Source organism: Mus pahari, chromosome 5 (assembly GCF_900095145.1).
Source record: "Mus pahari chromosome 5, PAHARI_EIJ_v1.1, whole genome shotgun sequence".
Taxonomy (NCBI): Eukaryota; Metazoa; Chordata; class Mammalia; order Rodentia; family Muridae; genus Mus; species Mus pahari.
Genome location: NC_034594.1, coordinates 17,903,054 through 17,919,173, shown reverse-complemented (window position 1 = coordinate 17,919,173; position 16,120 = coordinate 17,903,054). Strand labels below are relative to the sequence as shown.

Genomic DNA, 16,120 nt, shown 5'->3' with positions numbered 1-16,120 from the left:
GTGTCTCTGCCCAGCACTGAGCGTGTCTCTGCCCAGCACTGAGCGTGTCTCTGCCCAGCACTGAGCGTGTCTGTGCCCAGCACTGAGCGTGTCTGTGCCCAGCACTGAGTGTGTCTCTGCCCAGCACTGAGCGGGTCTGTGCCCAGCACTGAGTGTGTCTGTGCCCAGCACTGAGCGTGTCTGTGCCCAGCACTGAGTGGGTCTGTGCCCAGCACTGAGCGTGTCTCTGCCCAGCACTGAGCGTGTCTCTGCCCAGCACTGAGTGTGTCTCTGCCCAGCACTGAGCGTGTCTGTGCCCAGCACTGAGCGTGTCTGTGCCCAGCACTGAGAGGGTCTCTGCCCAGCACTGAGCGTGTCTGTGCCCAGCACTGAGCGTGTCTCTGCCCAGCACTGAGCGTGTCTGTGCCCAGCACTGAGCGTGTCTGTGCCCAGCACTGAGCGTGTCTGTGCCCAGCACTGAGCGTGTCTGTGCCCAGCACTGAGCCTATCTCTGCCCAGCACTGAGCGTGTCTGTGCCCAGCACTGAGCGTGTCTGTGCCCAGCACTGAGCGTGTCTCTGCCCAGCACTGAGTGTGTCTGTGCCCAGCACTGAGCGTGTCTCTGCCCAGCACTGAGTGTGTCTCTGCCCAGCACTGAGTGTGTCTCTGCTCAGCACTGAGTGGGTCTCTGCCCAGCACTGAGTGGGTCTCTGCCGAGCACTGAGTGTGTCTCTGCCCAGCACTGAGTGTGTCTCTGACGAGCACCATGTCTGACGTCCAGTGGTCACACCAGGAGCTTTCAAGGACCTCGGCCTCTGCACTTCCTCTCTGCATGGCAGCAGTAGTTTTCTCACCCAAGAGCCAGAGGAAACATGGGCATCAGATCCACCTCCCTCCTGGACTGGGCCTCACTTTCTGCATAAAGGATGCATGCTTAGCTGTCCCAACAGCCCGTGCTACCTCTAAACAAAACCACAGAGCATCCCACCCATCGAGGCCTGATGCCCACCTGGGACACCAGGCAAACATGGCAGTGAGCTCTGAGAGACGCAGAGCAGCGCATACATGGGGTGGAGGAGGATTCCATCAAGTCTGACAGGAAGAGCCTTCCTTTTTTTAAGGGGGTAACAGTTCTACTGGGAAAGAATGGCCTAAAATAATCTGGATGATTAGCTAGGGCATCACAAACACCAAAGGACAGGGCGGCTGGAGATGCTGTGCCTACCCACTCACTGTGGGCATCAGCGCCCTTCCCACCCCAGGGCAGGAAAGGCTGCAGAGCTACCTGACCACGCCGGCCTCTGTTGTAAAAGTAAACTTAAAAGGATAAGAGAAACAGTTACTCCAGATTCACTCATTTTCATTATTAGTCTTGCAATCACTCAGAAAGCTTGGTAACTTCTGAGCATGGTGAACAGTGTCTTCCTTAGTAACAAGTCTGAAACTTGTAGTGGCCCAGAGACAGAGCTCTCTGTCTCCGTGCAGCCAGAAATGGGCAGACCTTCAGTTCCTGCCAAGAGGTACAGAAGGGTGCTACCAATAATAACACATATTGGGCCTCTTTCCCTAGCCTGGTGTTGGACATTCTTTCCCTGCAGCATGACTCCATGCATGCTACACAGGCATGGCACATGTTCTACCACTGACCTCGCCCAAACCACCCCCTACATACAAGCCCTCGCCTCCTCCTGAGGACAGCAGGGCAAAGCTCTGACTGCCCACTCCCGACATTCACTACAGGAAACACAAATACATGGTACTCTGACCAAGTCTCTCTTCTGAGTCTTTCTGTTGGAGACAACCACACCAAGTCCCAGTGGCCTCCCCATCCTCCTTGTGTATCCAGGGCACAGAGTATCAGCACCCTGACTCCTTGGTGACTGGTCCATGCTTCCACAGAGAAGTCTTAAGTGTCATCTTCAAATCTCCCCAGGGCCGCAGAGGTAAGAACATGTCCCTAAGACCCGTGAGCGCAAGAGTCACTTTGTTGCAGTTACTTTACAAAAGTTTCACCCTAATATAATTCACAGCTGACAACCCTTTAAAAAGCTACCAACCCTATTTCTGGCCTGCCTAACTAGGAAGAACAAAAAGCTTCTATACAAAATTCTTGTTTGCTACTCCAAACACAGCTTGACTCACATATTCAGTGCAAGCAAATCGATGTTCAGAGGTATAAACAGGCCCTGGTTTTAGTCATTTACTTCTTAGCCCATGACCGTAAGTTCACCATCTAAGCCATGGCTCCTAATCCTCCTGAGAAACACCAGTACGATTCCTAACAGTTTCTTAGTCAGCCAGCCCTTGAGTATATAACACAGGTCAAATCCCACAGTGCCCAGTATGAATGAAAGATGCAGTAAATGCTGCTCTAGACCTCCATCATCATAGTAAATCCTATTTGAAATAAGTCTTATGGCTTAGAGTTCTCTTTGTTATCAAAGGGCCTGAATCTATCCTGGCCGTTGTAAGGACAGACTTGTGCAACACACAGTGTGGCCTAGCACCCTGACAGAAATCAGAATATTGCAGTGCAAATCCCCAGTGCAAAGGTCAGTGTTACACGGGCCTCTGAGAAACCGAGCTTAACTTCACACCCTAGATACACCCACCTGTCAAGTCAGTACCCAAGCCCTGTGCAGGCACTGCTGGTTCTGACGGCTTCTTTCTCTTTAAGCCAGGATATCCTCTGACTTCTCTCTTTGACCAAAAGTTAACACCTAGCTTAGTATTTGGCTAATTGAAAAAGTGATTAAACTATTAATTCAGCTCAAAATAAAGCTCTTCCTCCTCCCAGAGAAGTTCTTTAAAACATCATAAATTTCCAAAGCACCCGTAACAATGATCTCAGAACACAGCTCAGGTGATGGCTAGGTGGACACAACTAGACTATTAGCACTTCAAGTAAAAGCCCCTGAACCTGTGCACGTGGCAGTTTTCAGGAGAGAGATCCAGGACTAATGTTTTCAGCAAAGTCAACACCCCTGAGTGTGTCCTGAGCTCCTTGAGGGCTCTTCTAGAAGGGACAGCACCCACCCAGGAACTTTCCATTTGAAGTCTTTGCCTGCTTTTAATCACTTGTGCTGTAACTGAGAGCTTTAACTCTCCGTTTGCAATGAATCAGGAATGGCTCATTGGAAAGAAGCTAGGTCACCAAAGTACCAGTGACAATCTTCACAGACACTGCAAACCACCACGAGACTCATAGGCAACCACAAACGACTGAGGTGCTCAACACACTCTTGATCTTTAATGAAAAGAACAAAGTGAAAGCATTCAAACCTTGACTTCAGAATATACCCTGAAGTTAGAGTAATCAAAACAGTATAGGACCTGCATAAAAACACACACGGGCAGAACAGAGCTGAGATGCAACACACACATGTGCAGCCAACAGGCTTCCTACTAAGGCAGCAAGATCATAACTGGAGAGGCTGAGTGTCTCCAACATCCAGAGCTGGGGGACTGAACACCTATGTGCAGAGAGGGAAATCAAACTCACTCATTGCCTAACACTAAAAAGTTACTACAAGGGACAACGAAATGCTTCAGGAGGTAAGTGTGGGCATTTTTTTTATATGTCAAAAGCTGAAAATGACCAGAGGGGTTTCATCAAACTCCCTCATTTCAGCAGAGTGAAGAAAGTGACGGACAGCTGACAAAAAGACCACTGGAAGCTCCCAGTAAACAGGAATCGATGTCTAGAGGGCTCCAATAAACCAACAACCAATGATCCAATTCAAAGATAGGCAGCCAGGGGCTGGCCCAATGGCTCAGTAAGTGAGGGAGCTGCCATGCAAGCAATGAGGACCTGAGTTCAAATCCCCTCCACCCACATAAAAGCCAGGGACAGCAACCCAACCTATAATCTCAGTGCTGGGAGGCAGAGGCAGGAGGATCCCTGGGGACTGCTGAACAGCCAGGCTCGCCAAACTGGCAAGATCCAGTGTTAAAACACAAGGTGTAGAGCACAGAAAGGCATCTGACTTTGACCTCTGGGCTATACACGCACATGCATATATACATGCTGACATAAACATATTTCTCAAAAGAGGATGTACAGACGATCACCAAGCATGTGAGAAAATGTTCAACATCACTAATCAGGAAAATGCAAATCAAAACCACAATGAGTGTCATCTCACCCCAATTAGTTATCAAAAAGACAGAAAGTGAGACTTGAGTTCCAGGGTGCAGAGGGCTGAGGAGAGATGATCAGCTGAGCCTGGGGGTTCCAGACTGAACAAGACAAAGACACACACACACACACACACACACACACTCACACACACGGGGGGGGGGGCGGGGATTTTTCAACTATAAAAAAGGAAAAGTCCTGTCATTCACAAGAAGACCCTGGATGAAGTGTCAAGCATAGGAAGGTCAATATTGTACACTCATGTGTATGTGGAATATTGTACATTCTTATGGTACACTCTTATTGTACACTCTTATGTGTATGTGGAATAGCATACATTCTTATGGTACACACTTATGTGTATGTGGAAACTTAAAGGTGACATCAAAGAAGCAGACAATGTGGATCTGGGAAAACAGTTCAGAGGTTAAGAGCACTGCCTTTCTTACACAGGACTCAGGTTCCATTCCCAGCAGCCACCTGGCAACTCACACCATCTGTAACTCCAAATCCAGGGGATACACCTCCTCTTGGGCCATCACAGGCTCTGCATGTACATGTTGCACAGACATGTAAGTAGGCAAACACTCTCACACATGAAATAAGATAAACCTATTTTAAATGCCTTCAAAGTAGACAACTAGAGCCCAGGAAGAATTTGTGTAGATGGTGAACGTGTGGGTTCCATTCCACAGAATGACAGCTTCTAATGCTGTATGGCACAAGATGTCTGCAACGATTAACTAACATTTCAAAATACCTAATAGAGAAGACTTTGAATATTCTAACACCACGGTGACAGACATGACAATTAGCCTCATCAGATCATCATGAATGTGTTTGGAATGTTCTGTACCCTGTGGTGTCAATTAGAAAGGGAAATAACCTAGGCCAAAATAGGGGACAGGTCACAGTGAGGTGAATGGAGAACTCAGATAATGGTGTCTGTCCCCTAGGAAGAGAAGAGACCTCGGTCAGAGGTCAAGCACACATAGATTATGAGGGGAATGCAGGCTGGGGTGGAGCAGTCACTATCTGTCCATTGGGTTTGGTCTGCACCTCAGCCCTGAGTAGTGGCACACTATCAGAAGGAGCCTCTGCAGGAAGGGAGCGGGGATGAGGGCACAGTCCGTGATCCACACACATCACCCCTCTCCACCACTCACTGTTGCTACTCCTGGTATGGAAGACTGAACTTCTCCTCTAGAAAGTGATGCCAGAGAAAGTGAAAGGAGAAGAGGCCAGAGGCCAGGGAAGCAGGGCAGGAAAGCAGCACTTCCCCAAATGGGCACTAGGAATGTGTGGGGTGTGTGTGTGTGTGTGTGTGTGTGTGTGTGTGTGTGTGTGAGGGGGGGGGAGGGAGAGAGCCCAATGTCAAGTGGACCAAGAACATGCAACAAACACTTCACCCACACAACCCTCAGTCACCACACCCCATTTGGTCATCTCAGAGGATTCAGAGGGAGGCAAGACCAAAGGGAAGCACCTCTACACGGGCAAGGCAGGAGGAGGGTGAGGCTCAGGCACCAAGGCAGTTGAGGACGAAACCCAGAAAGCACAAGCCTGTTCCTGTCTGTGGGCATGGTCTCGGTGGGGTGTTTAAGCCAAGAGCAGCCCACATACCCACCTCCCTTATTTCCGAAAACCAAGGAACCTTGACATTTCTTAGCATGCAGCCTCATCTAATTAAGCTCTGCCCTATGTTATTATCACCCAGTCATGTGATGGGACTATTTCCTATTTGCATGTAGAACACAAAGCAGGACGTGGAAATATGAAAATGCTGGACACTCCAAGGCACTCAGTGTCAGACTCTTACAGCCTTCAACTGAGTTCCAGAAAAACAGCTGGCTCAGCAACCACTGAACTGAAAGCTGGTGGGCTCCAGCTCCTCCCCTTCCTCCTCCCATCACCCACAGTTCCACAGTTTGCTCCCTGGCCCATCCCTCCCCCCCTCTCTTCACCCCCTCACCCCTCACCTACAGAGATCTGCCTGCCTCTGCCTCCACCATATCTAACCCTTGGAGCCCGTTTTAAAATGGGGCACTGGAGAGAAAACACTGTAAAGGTGTGCCATGGCATGTGTGCCCACAGACTCATACACTAATTAGATTTCCAGAAAACTTTGGCTGAACACACAAGCTCAAGTCCACTGACTGCTGCCTCTCTGAGTGGCAGGCTAAGACCTAGAGCCATCACAAGGGTCTGGCCTAGGTGGCCAACATGCACAAAGCAAAACTAAAAGCTGCAGAGCTCCCTCCAGCTGCTGCCTTTCGGCAGCCCTGCTGCCCCACCCTCTTGGCTCTGTGCTTGACCCCAAAGTCAGTTATGTTGCTTTCATGTTAGTTGCAGGCTTATCCCTAAGAAAGGCCCATGTGTGCACAGTCTGCTCCTTCTCATAGCTACTTTCCCCTGCATACACCTCGAAGGTTTGACAACTTTACCAAACCCAGCAAGAGACACATTGTTACAATACTTAAAATACAGCAAATAACTAAATGTTTTATTTTTAAAAATGCTTACCCTTCCTGTAGGAAACACACTTGAATATTGCTACTTTATTTCCAAAAAGTTTAAAGAACTGCTATCAGCCTCCAGTGGATTTCAACATGGCCACCCTTTGAGACACACTGTGGCCCCCTCCAGGCTCTCTGGCCACCTCTTTCTAGCATCAGTGCAAAGGGCCTAGAGCGTAATGTGAGTCCGCTCTTCCCGTTGCTTCGGTGAACTTCAATGAGACATTAAGTTGGGAAGTCAAGAAAACTGGACATCCCTCAGTTCCCTAACTCCAGGGAAAGTGCGCCAAGTTGCGACGCTCTGAGCACAGTGTGGTGGCTATTACTTCACCCAGACATGAGTGGGAACTGTGCTGGGGAAACGGACACGCAACCGTCACACTAGGTGAGACCAGAGTGCTACTGACCACCAGGGAACGTCATCATCACTTGGGCTGTCTCCAGGCCAGTTCCCCAAATCCCTCTCCAGCCCCTGCTAGCCAGCCACACCACAGACTCATTTTTGAGAACAAGAAGTAGCAGAGCTCAATGGACCTTACATCTTAGAGCGCTCAGAAATGCCCTCAACAATGGTCAACTGAGGGAGCCAGCCTGCGACACACCCAGTGGACTCCATGCTTGTTGGGCCAAAGACAGAACCTGGGGCTAGGATGTAGTCCACACTTTAGTGCCAGGTCTACAGGGAAGACACAGGCCACACCCAGAGAACATGGCAGGATGCAGGCAGGAGGTAGGGAAAAGGCAAATTGGGTGGATACGTGGGGCACGGAGCAGTGGGGTTTGGGTAGGGCAAGTCTCCTGTAGGCCTTGACCACCTGTTTGTGCACATCATGGCTGACACCCATGTGACTCTCCCTTTAGGAAAGCCAATCCCATGTCCATCTGGGGTTTAACAGAAGGAAGCAGCTTTCACACATGCTTTGCAGTGTGGCCCTCTGGGGAACAGACAGAAGAGGATTTCTGGGTCCCAATCCTGGTTTCTGAGTTAGGACCTGGGTGAGGCTGACACACTGCATTTCCAAAGAGTTCTCAGGTGTTGCTGGTGCTGCTGGTCTGGGGATAAATCTGGTCTAAGCCAATCAGCACACAGCACTCATGCTACTAATCTAGGAAAAGCACAAGACCCTGTGAGAGCAGAGAGGACTGGCATGCACAACTGAGTGCCTGGCTTGTTTGTTTCTTTCCCTGTGCCTAACAAACAGAAGCATCACACTACCGAGTCCCGCCCACCCTGGCAACCATCCTGCAAACATAAAGCAGCAGTAGCAATGATGGCAGAAGACAGGAGAGAAGACTCTAGGTCCCTGACAAGACTGCGAAGCTGCTGACACAGGAATACTGCCGTGTTTACTTGGCAGCTGAAAGCATCCCAGCCAGATACCCTCTAATCCGGGGCACCCCCCTTTCCCACAAGGATACTCTTCCCAGAGATGTCCACTTGCCTAAACATACTCCTTCAGATGTCCAGAATCTACATGCCTACCTCATCAGTCTTAAAAACCTGAGTCAGTAAATTAGAAAGCAAATCATTTAAAATGCAAGCAACCCAGAAGAGGAAAGAAAGAGGCCCATACCCTATAGTTAATTAACCAAGCAGACAGCTCTGCAACAGCGAGCCCAGCTGCACGAGGCTGTGGCCAGGGGGGGCAGAGCTGCAAGTGCACAGGGGATCTCAGAGACCTCGGCACCCTACCTAATGAGCTACAGCAAGACGGGTGTTATGGGAAACAAGTCAGGAGGGCTCCCAGGTGTGTGAAGCAGGGAAGGTAGGTCCCAGGAAGGGGACTGGAAGGGGCAAACACTTCCTCCACCAGTGTCCTCACCCCTCCTTCAAGAGATCAGAGGACACTTCTGTCTTCTTGACTCTACCCCAGAAAACAGCTGTCTCATTCTTATTAGAAGAGGGCATGAGCCTCTTTGACTGAGCCCCACACGTATGACTTAGCTTCCTACTTCTGAGGCCTTCACCGGGGACCCTCACTGAACAACCCCATAGTAAAAGACTGAATGCAGGTCAGGGTTTTGGACAAACACCATCAGCCCAGTTGTGCAGATAAATGGGCAGATAAATGGAGGCCTCTGGACATTCGGTCAAGAGCTCATGAAGTTCTAAGAATAAATCTTACAATCCTTGGATGGAAATAAAGTGGTTTAATAGAAACAGCACCAGAGGTAGACAGACCTGGCTCTGACCCCATCTGGCTTCTGTCAATACCATCAGGCAGGTGTCTGACCATGCCTCCCCTTAGCTTCCTTTCAAGATCAAAGCTCATCACTTGACAAGACCTCTCTCTCAGAGGATGCTTGGGTATAGACAGCCTAGGTCTGGCATGAATGTGGTCAGGAAAGACTGGGTTTCTTTTCCTTGGGGTAACAGTTCACACTTAAAGCTGCCAAGAAACCTTCTCTGGCAACATAAGACCAACCTAGTATGAAAAACCACAGACAAAGGTTATGAACAGGTAATTCAGAGAAACAAAAATGTTTAACATATAAAGGAATTCAATGATTTTGGCCATTTGGGAAATACAGTAAAAAAAAAAAAAAAACAATAAGGTCATTTGGGCCATTAGACTGGCAGAATTAAGATGTCAATGCTGCAGAGTTAAGGGAAAACATAATGGAAGGGCTCTGAGTTAGCAAGGCTTCTATGGGGAGGAACTTAGCAAAACCGTTGCTTCGAAATTACTCCTTGTCCTACTGATCAGGAGCCTACAGACAGAGAGGTGAGTGCTAAAAGGACCTGATCCACAGTTAACAGGCTACTTTTACAGCAGAAAATTGGAAAGGACCTACCTGCCCTCCAATACAAGACAGTACAATGAGTTACAGCACACCCCTAGTTTGGAATATGAAGCCCTACTCTCAAAAAGGACAAGCTCATCACATCAGTACACAAACAACACTCCAGGACACAGCGTGAGACTGAAAGGCAAATCAGAGGAAATGGTACTCTTGGTAATCAGGGGTGATGGGACTACTCTTAGGGTATGTGAGCTGCAGTTTAAACTTACCACACTTTAACTTGTTTTGAGTCACTAAGGATGGATCTCAGATTGTCAGGCTCTGAAGCAGGTGTCTCTACCTACTGAGCCATCAGGCCAGCTCTAACAAGAGCACCAGTCCACTGAAAAGGTCTCGAGGCAATGACCCAAAGACTGACCATGTAACTTACAGAACTCAGTGGCAAAGGGCCTCCCCGGCATACCTGAAATCGAGCTTGACCTCCCGTACTGCAAATATAAGCATAAAATATAAACATAAGTAAATGCGATGACATCACCTTCACTAGCACAACTACAGCTGTCATCCTGGAGTCTACAGCCACTTTCCATGAAAGGAATAGAGTTCTGGAAACAGCTGGTTCTGAGTCTGGAAAGGCAAGGAAAATACAAACGGCATCTCAGAGATTTTGTGCCAGGACGAAAAAGAAGTTCTTAGAGTATGATGGGAACACGTTCCAAAGGCCAACTCCAGGACCTCTGAGTAACAAAGAAATAATGACAACAACAGACTAAAGTCTAAATGAGGCAACATTTCATGGCCATGGATGTAACTCAAAAAGTAAGTGCGTATTGGCCAAAAGAAAAGGTATCCTTTTTAATACAGGTAGAAGGATACAAGAATTAGAAAATCTTCGTCAACTCTAGTACAATCAACATAAAAGGCTCCAATAGGCTCTAGCTGAGGCTGGATATAAGGAGTGACACTGCCCTGCATCCCTGAAAGATACATATTAATCACCAAGGAGAAAATGTAACATCTCAGTGACACCCACATCATCCTCATTAAGGTATCAAAGCTAACAAGCCTAGCTTCAAGTTTAATGAGGTCGTAGGCAGTATCTTCCAGTTGACAAGGCTGCAACTCTGCTGCTCCTGCAACAAGCACCAACCTGAACCCAAGTATCAGGGAACCCAAACTGATAGGCATTATCTAAAACAATAGTCTTCAAACATGTCAGTGTCAAATATGTCAATTAAACACAAAGGAACGCTAAAAGAGACTGTACCCACAAAACACCCAAGACAATAAATAAGGTGGGGGTATTCTTTTAGATAAAGAACATCAATGGAGCAATCTCTAAGATCTAAATAAGACCTGTGCATTAAATAACTGCAGCGTGTCATGTTCATTTCCTGGGTTTTAAGTACAGTATGTATAGAATGTTTTGGTGTTTTCTTTCCTTAATTAAATTATTTTATTTACATTCCAAATGTTGCTCCTGCTTCCTGGTCACCCCTCCCTGAGTTCTTCACCCCATTCCCCCTCCCCTTTGCTTCTGAGAAGGTGTTCCCTCACCCACCCACTCACCCATCCCCAGAATGTTTTATTTTTAAGAAATCCACCTCACAAGCCCATGTTCCATGCCCCCACTGACTGGAAAGAGCCAGGAAGCTGCTTTTGCAGAGATATCAATGACTGAGGACGCACAGTTGAAAAAAAAAAAAAAAAAAAAAAGGGACAGAGGCTTCTTCGACAACCTCTACTCCACCCCCACCCCACTCCTCAAAAGCAGCAGCCTAAATAGGAAGCCACCAGAACTCTTAAAAAGTGTGATAAAGATGTTGAAGTTAGCTTTTCACCATTGATGGTTTCTGGCCTGGGTGTGGGAGGGGTCGCACTATTTAAGGGGCAGGTCACTAGGAGTTTGACCATGTTCCAGTGAGTATAGAGACAACACAAATCAGACTTGGGTTTGTTGTTGTTGTTGTTGTTGTTGTTTAAATTTTTTTATTTTTATTTTTTATTTTCTTGGGGGAGGAGGCCACAAGGGTAGGGGCAGACACGAGGAAATAGCATAATCAGGATGCATGACGTGACATTCCCAAAGAACCAAGGAAAACATATTGAAAAATAATAATAAATTTAAATAAAATTTAAAAGGAAGGAAAACCTATCTAGAAATATTTAGAGGTACAGGGTATTCAGCATCAAGTTATGATTAAGTTATTTAAAAAAAAAATAAGCAGCGAAGTTGTGGTATACATCTTTAATTCCGAGGCAGAGACAGGTGGAGCTCTGAGTTCAAGGCCATCCTGGTCTACAGAGTGAGTTCCAGGACAGCCAGGGCTCCACAGAGAAACCCTGTCTCAAAACCTCATACCCCGCCCCCTCCCATGAGGGCATGACCATGAAAAGTCACAGAGGCACAACGAGATGCCTGGAGAATCTGGACCCAGGGCACCAAAAGTAGTTTCTATCAGTTAAGAGAGTGGGGAGCAGTCCAGGGGTTTCTGGGAACTGGTTTGTGAGAGCCTTTTCCTTTTTAAGCACAGAGCGACAAGCAAAGTGAAGCAGACCTGCAAGGAGTGAATATTGTCTCCCTAACACATGCTCTGCTCAGAGCCTCTGCTCCAGGACCAGTCTCTTGCTCATCAATCAAGTTCTGCAAAAGAAGCAGGAGATAATTCAGCTCTCTCCGCTGCAGAACTATGCTGTTTACAGTGTCAGCCACCTGACACCATTAAGTAGTTGATGGTGCTGAGAACATCTCTGGAAATGGAGGCTAAGGAGGAGTTTTTCATTAAAAAGCCAAACTTAGATAAAATAGCCTCTATGGAAAGTTTCCCATCCACTGAGTTCTCGAGACAAGACGCTAAACCATGGGGTGGAGATGAAAGTTACTGGTCCCCAGCGCTCCCTAGTCCCTTCCTTTGGTGCATTCAGGGGCTGGCTGAGAATTCTCCTGGGTAGGCAGCTGGAAAGAGCCAATAATTCCTTACCACGCACTTCCTACTTTTCCAGGGTTCCGTTGTTTATACAAAGCTTCTGTGGCATTTCCTTAAGGTGATTTTAACCAACCGGTATTGATTTTAACAGCAATACTACAAAGTATCCAGTTTCCAAAACAATGGAATAAATATTATAATGTATCTCCTAAGCTGAGTCTGCCTGAGGGCCTAAGCAGATTCTGAAAGGAACAGTAGTTAGACCAAGTCAAGTAGCTAAGGAAGGATGACAAATGTTCTCAATGCAGGAACACATTTTCCTCTGGTTTCTCTGTATTTAACCAACATCCACTCTGGTAAGCCCAGTCTTTAGGCCAACCATCCTAGTGACTTTGACTCTTCTACATCATGTTGACAAGACACAAGGAGCACACCTCCTGGCAATGGTATTCACATGTAGTGCCACCCAGGAAACAGCCTTGTAATCTCCTGACACCACCACAGATACAGACCAACACAGAGACCTCCTCAAATGAGCACCAGTTCCCTTCAAAGAACTGAATTTTCCAAGAGAAACCTTTTGTCAAAGCAGTCCTCCAAACAAGGGCCCTAGCCCAGATCCAAAGAAAAAATTCTGTCTTCACCCAACAACCAGGCTAAGTAGGACAACCTATAGCTGTTCACTGCCTGACACTGGCAATTAGATTTCAAAACAAATGCAGCTAATGAGGTTCTGTTTACACCTCTTATTGATGAGGGTCTTGAGAACCTGAGTTAGCAAGTGACAGAACCTTCAGGATACACACCCAGATCAACCAGCTGTGTCCCCAGTCCTGTGGTGTCCCCATTGTCCACACAACCCACCCGGGCACAGGAGAGTACGAAGCAGAATATCACTGCAACACCCCAACTTCCGTACCACCCCACCCCCATCCCCTTGGCTCAGAGGCCCTAACTGGCAGGTGACAAATCACATTCTACTCTTAGGCAATCTCTCAACACCAAACACATTAAGAGGCAAAGATTTACAACGGCCAATACTTCCTTCTTACCCAGAGAGACTTTTTCATGAGCTGTCAAATCCAGGCAGGAGGAACCCACCATTATGTAATGTCAGAGGGCAGGAGAGAAGGGGCAAGAGAAACCAAGGCCCATCAACGCTCCTATCCTTCGCCCACAAAGATATAAATTTGTGTCTGACATTTTGAGTGTTTCCGTGGCCTACACATTTATGACTGGCTTTGCAAAAGACGACCACGGATCCCTTCAAACCTCTCAGGCCTCAATTAGCTTACTAGGAAAGCCAGAGGAATATAAAATACATAAAGCAAAGGTGAGGGAGATCCTGTCCTGGCCGATGAGCGGACAGAAAATGCTCAAAGAGTTGCGAGAACGCAGAGTCCGTGTCTTCCACCAACATGTATGTTTATTTTTACCCGGTGTGTTGACACCCGAGATACCGCGAGGCCTTCAGCGTCGGATGCCTATGGGATCCAGCAGAGATGCAGCCGGCAGGCGCGGTGTACAGCATCTCACGGCTCCCCGAGAAGCCCGCGGCAAGGGGACCGCAAGTCTAGGACCGCGCTCCAAAGACGCGGCCAGCGAACCGCTAGGCTGTGCCACTGCCATGACAACCGCGGGCGCCACCCGGCCCGGTTCCCAGTGTCTCCGGCTCCCAACCGCCCAGCCCACTCCGCAAAGCCCAGCACCGCCGGACCTGGCACGGCCCAACTCGGCCCACCTACCTGGCGCGCCCCGGCCTCTGTCCTCCAGGCCGCGCACCCCGGTCTCGGCTCCGCTGGCTGCTGTCCGGTCCTGAAGACCCGGCCGGGACTTGTTTCCTAGACGCCTCACTCCCGCCCGTGGCGTCCACCCCAGACCCGAACCCGCCGTCCCTGCGCAGCCCGAATCCTGCCACCGCCTTCTCTCAGAACACCGCGCACAGCCCCGCCCCGGTTCCGCCCCCTCACCGCGCATGCGCGCCCCACTCCCCGACCGACGCCCTGCCCCCTCCCTCCCTGACTCCGCCCCTAGGAGGCCGCACCTCCCATAAGGTCCCACCCTCTTATGTGACGTCACCCAGGAGTGGGAGTTTCTCCACCTTCACATGCCCTGAGGCTCCTGCCCAGAGAACAAGTGATTCTAGAAAAACGCTGGAGGTCTGAAGTGCAGGTGTAGCTGATCCATCACTCAGTGGGCGTGGCCATCAACAAGCTGCAATCTTTTGAACTTCCTTCCATCCAGACCTAGTCTACCCAAAAGATAACCTTAACACTTCCTCCTCAAAATTCTATAGAGAAGACCAATCAGGACTTTCAGGGATACATTTTTTTTATTTTATTACTTATTTAGTTTCACTGAAACAGGGGCTCCCTGCATCTGATAGTTTTTAACTTTATTGTAACGTTAACATTTCTACCTGAGGAGGGGAATCTTAAATGGACTAAACAAAAACATTTTTCAGGTTTTTTTACACAACATTTGTTTTTTTGTTGCTTGTTCTGTTTCGTTTTGGGTTTCTTTGGAACTGGGTAACCCAGGTTGGTCACCAACTCACTAGCTGCCCTTTCGAGTTCTTCATGTTCCTGCAACTGCCTCCTAAAGGATGAGATTACAAGTATGCACCACCACACCCACTTTTATCTTCTAAAGAGTAATTTATTACCAAATGCTTATCTTTAATTCAGATGAATGGGAGAAAATATTGATTGAACCTTAACCCTAAGACCAAAAGCCAAGAAACTCAAACATGCTTGGAAAAATTAAAAATTTGTCCTATTTCATCTTCTAAAATTCAAGTGACTGGTATACCTGATTTTCTTCTAAAAAAAAATCCCCTTTCAAAAGCATTCTCCAATGAGATAATAAATTTTATGGTCAGAGTCCTAATTTGCTTTCTCTCTTCCTGGGGTTAAACCACTGGCCAAAAATGACTTGGGGAGGAAAAGGTTTATTTGGCTTACAGGCTACAAGTCCATGATCAGGCAGGAACTCAAGGCAAAAACCTAGAGGCAGGAACGGAAGCAAAGACCAGGAGCTATCGCTACTTGGTGTGCTCCTCATGGCCTGCTTAGCCTGCTATTTAGATAACTCAGGACCACCTGCCTGGGGTGGCACCGCCCACAGTAGGCCTTGCCCTTCCACATCAATCATTAAGAAAATGCCCCACAGGGGTGCCTACATTGCAATTTGATCGAGATCTTTTCTCAACTGAGGTTCCCTCTTTTTAGATGATTCTAGCTTGTGTCCACCTAACAACAACAACCACCAAAAGCTAGCCTGCACAGCCGTGTTATTTATAATCAAGCTAAAGAGGGTTTTCAAATCAATAGCATCCGGGTTTTTTTTTTTTAATTTATGAGTTTAAAAATAAACATTAATCTCATTTCAACAGTCATTCGAAACAATAATGAATCTGATCAGGGTTCCAATATTTGTCCCTTGACTCTTGCACATTTGGAGGAATATGAAAAGACCAGTCATGTTTTTTACTATGCTGATGGACACCCCCATTCCACCATAGAATGAAGATTAGCAAGGAAAGGCAGAGCCGAGTTTGTGGACAAATACGGCAATGAGCATTGACTACACATGACAACATACCAGACTTAGCCTTGGCCCAGTGTATCAGTCTTTCAACATTCTTGACATTTGGGCCCCAAATGTCGGCCATGTAAACATCTTGGTGGGAATGGAAATATTCCAAGGAGATGAGAGTGGCCCTCCTTTGAACTGTCAAAAGACTGAGATGATGCAATCCAAGAAATCACAATTGTCTCGAAAATAAATCTCTCATACTGGAATAAAGAAAAGGCT

The 16,120-nt window shown here is 47.7% G+C and overlaps 1 protein-coding gene across 10 annotated transcripts in view; it reads right to left on the bottom strand.

The window, feature by feature from the left end:
* Positions 1-14,247, bottom strand: part of Inpp4a (inositol polyphosphate-4-phosphatase type I A) — a 111,953-nt gene extending 97,706 nt beyond the window's left edge. For all 10 annotated transcript variants that reach the window (XM_029538990.1, XM_021197407.2, XM_029538992.1 and 7 more), the window contains exon 1: positions 14,050-14,247. The gene's annotated coding sequence lies outside the window, so the exon portion shown is untranslated. The remainder of the gene's footprint in view (positions 1-14,049) is intronic.
* Positions 14,248-16,120: the final 1,873 nt, after the last annotated feature.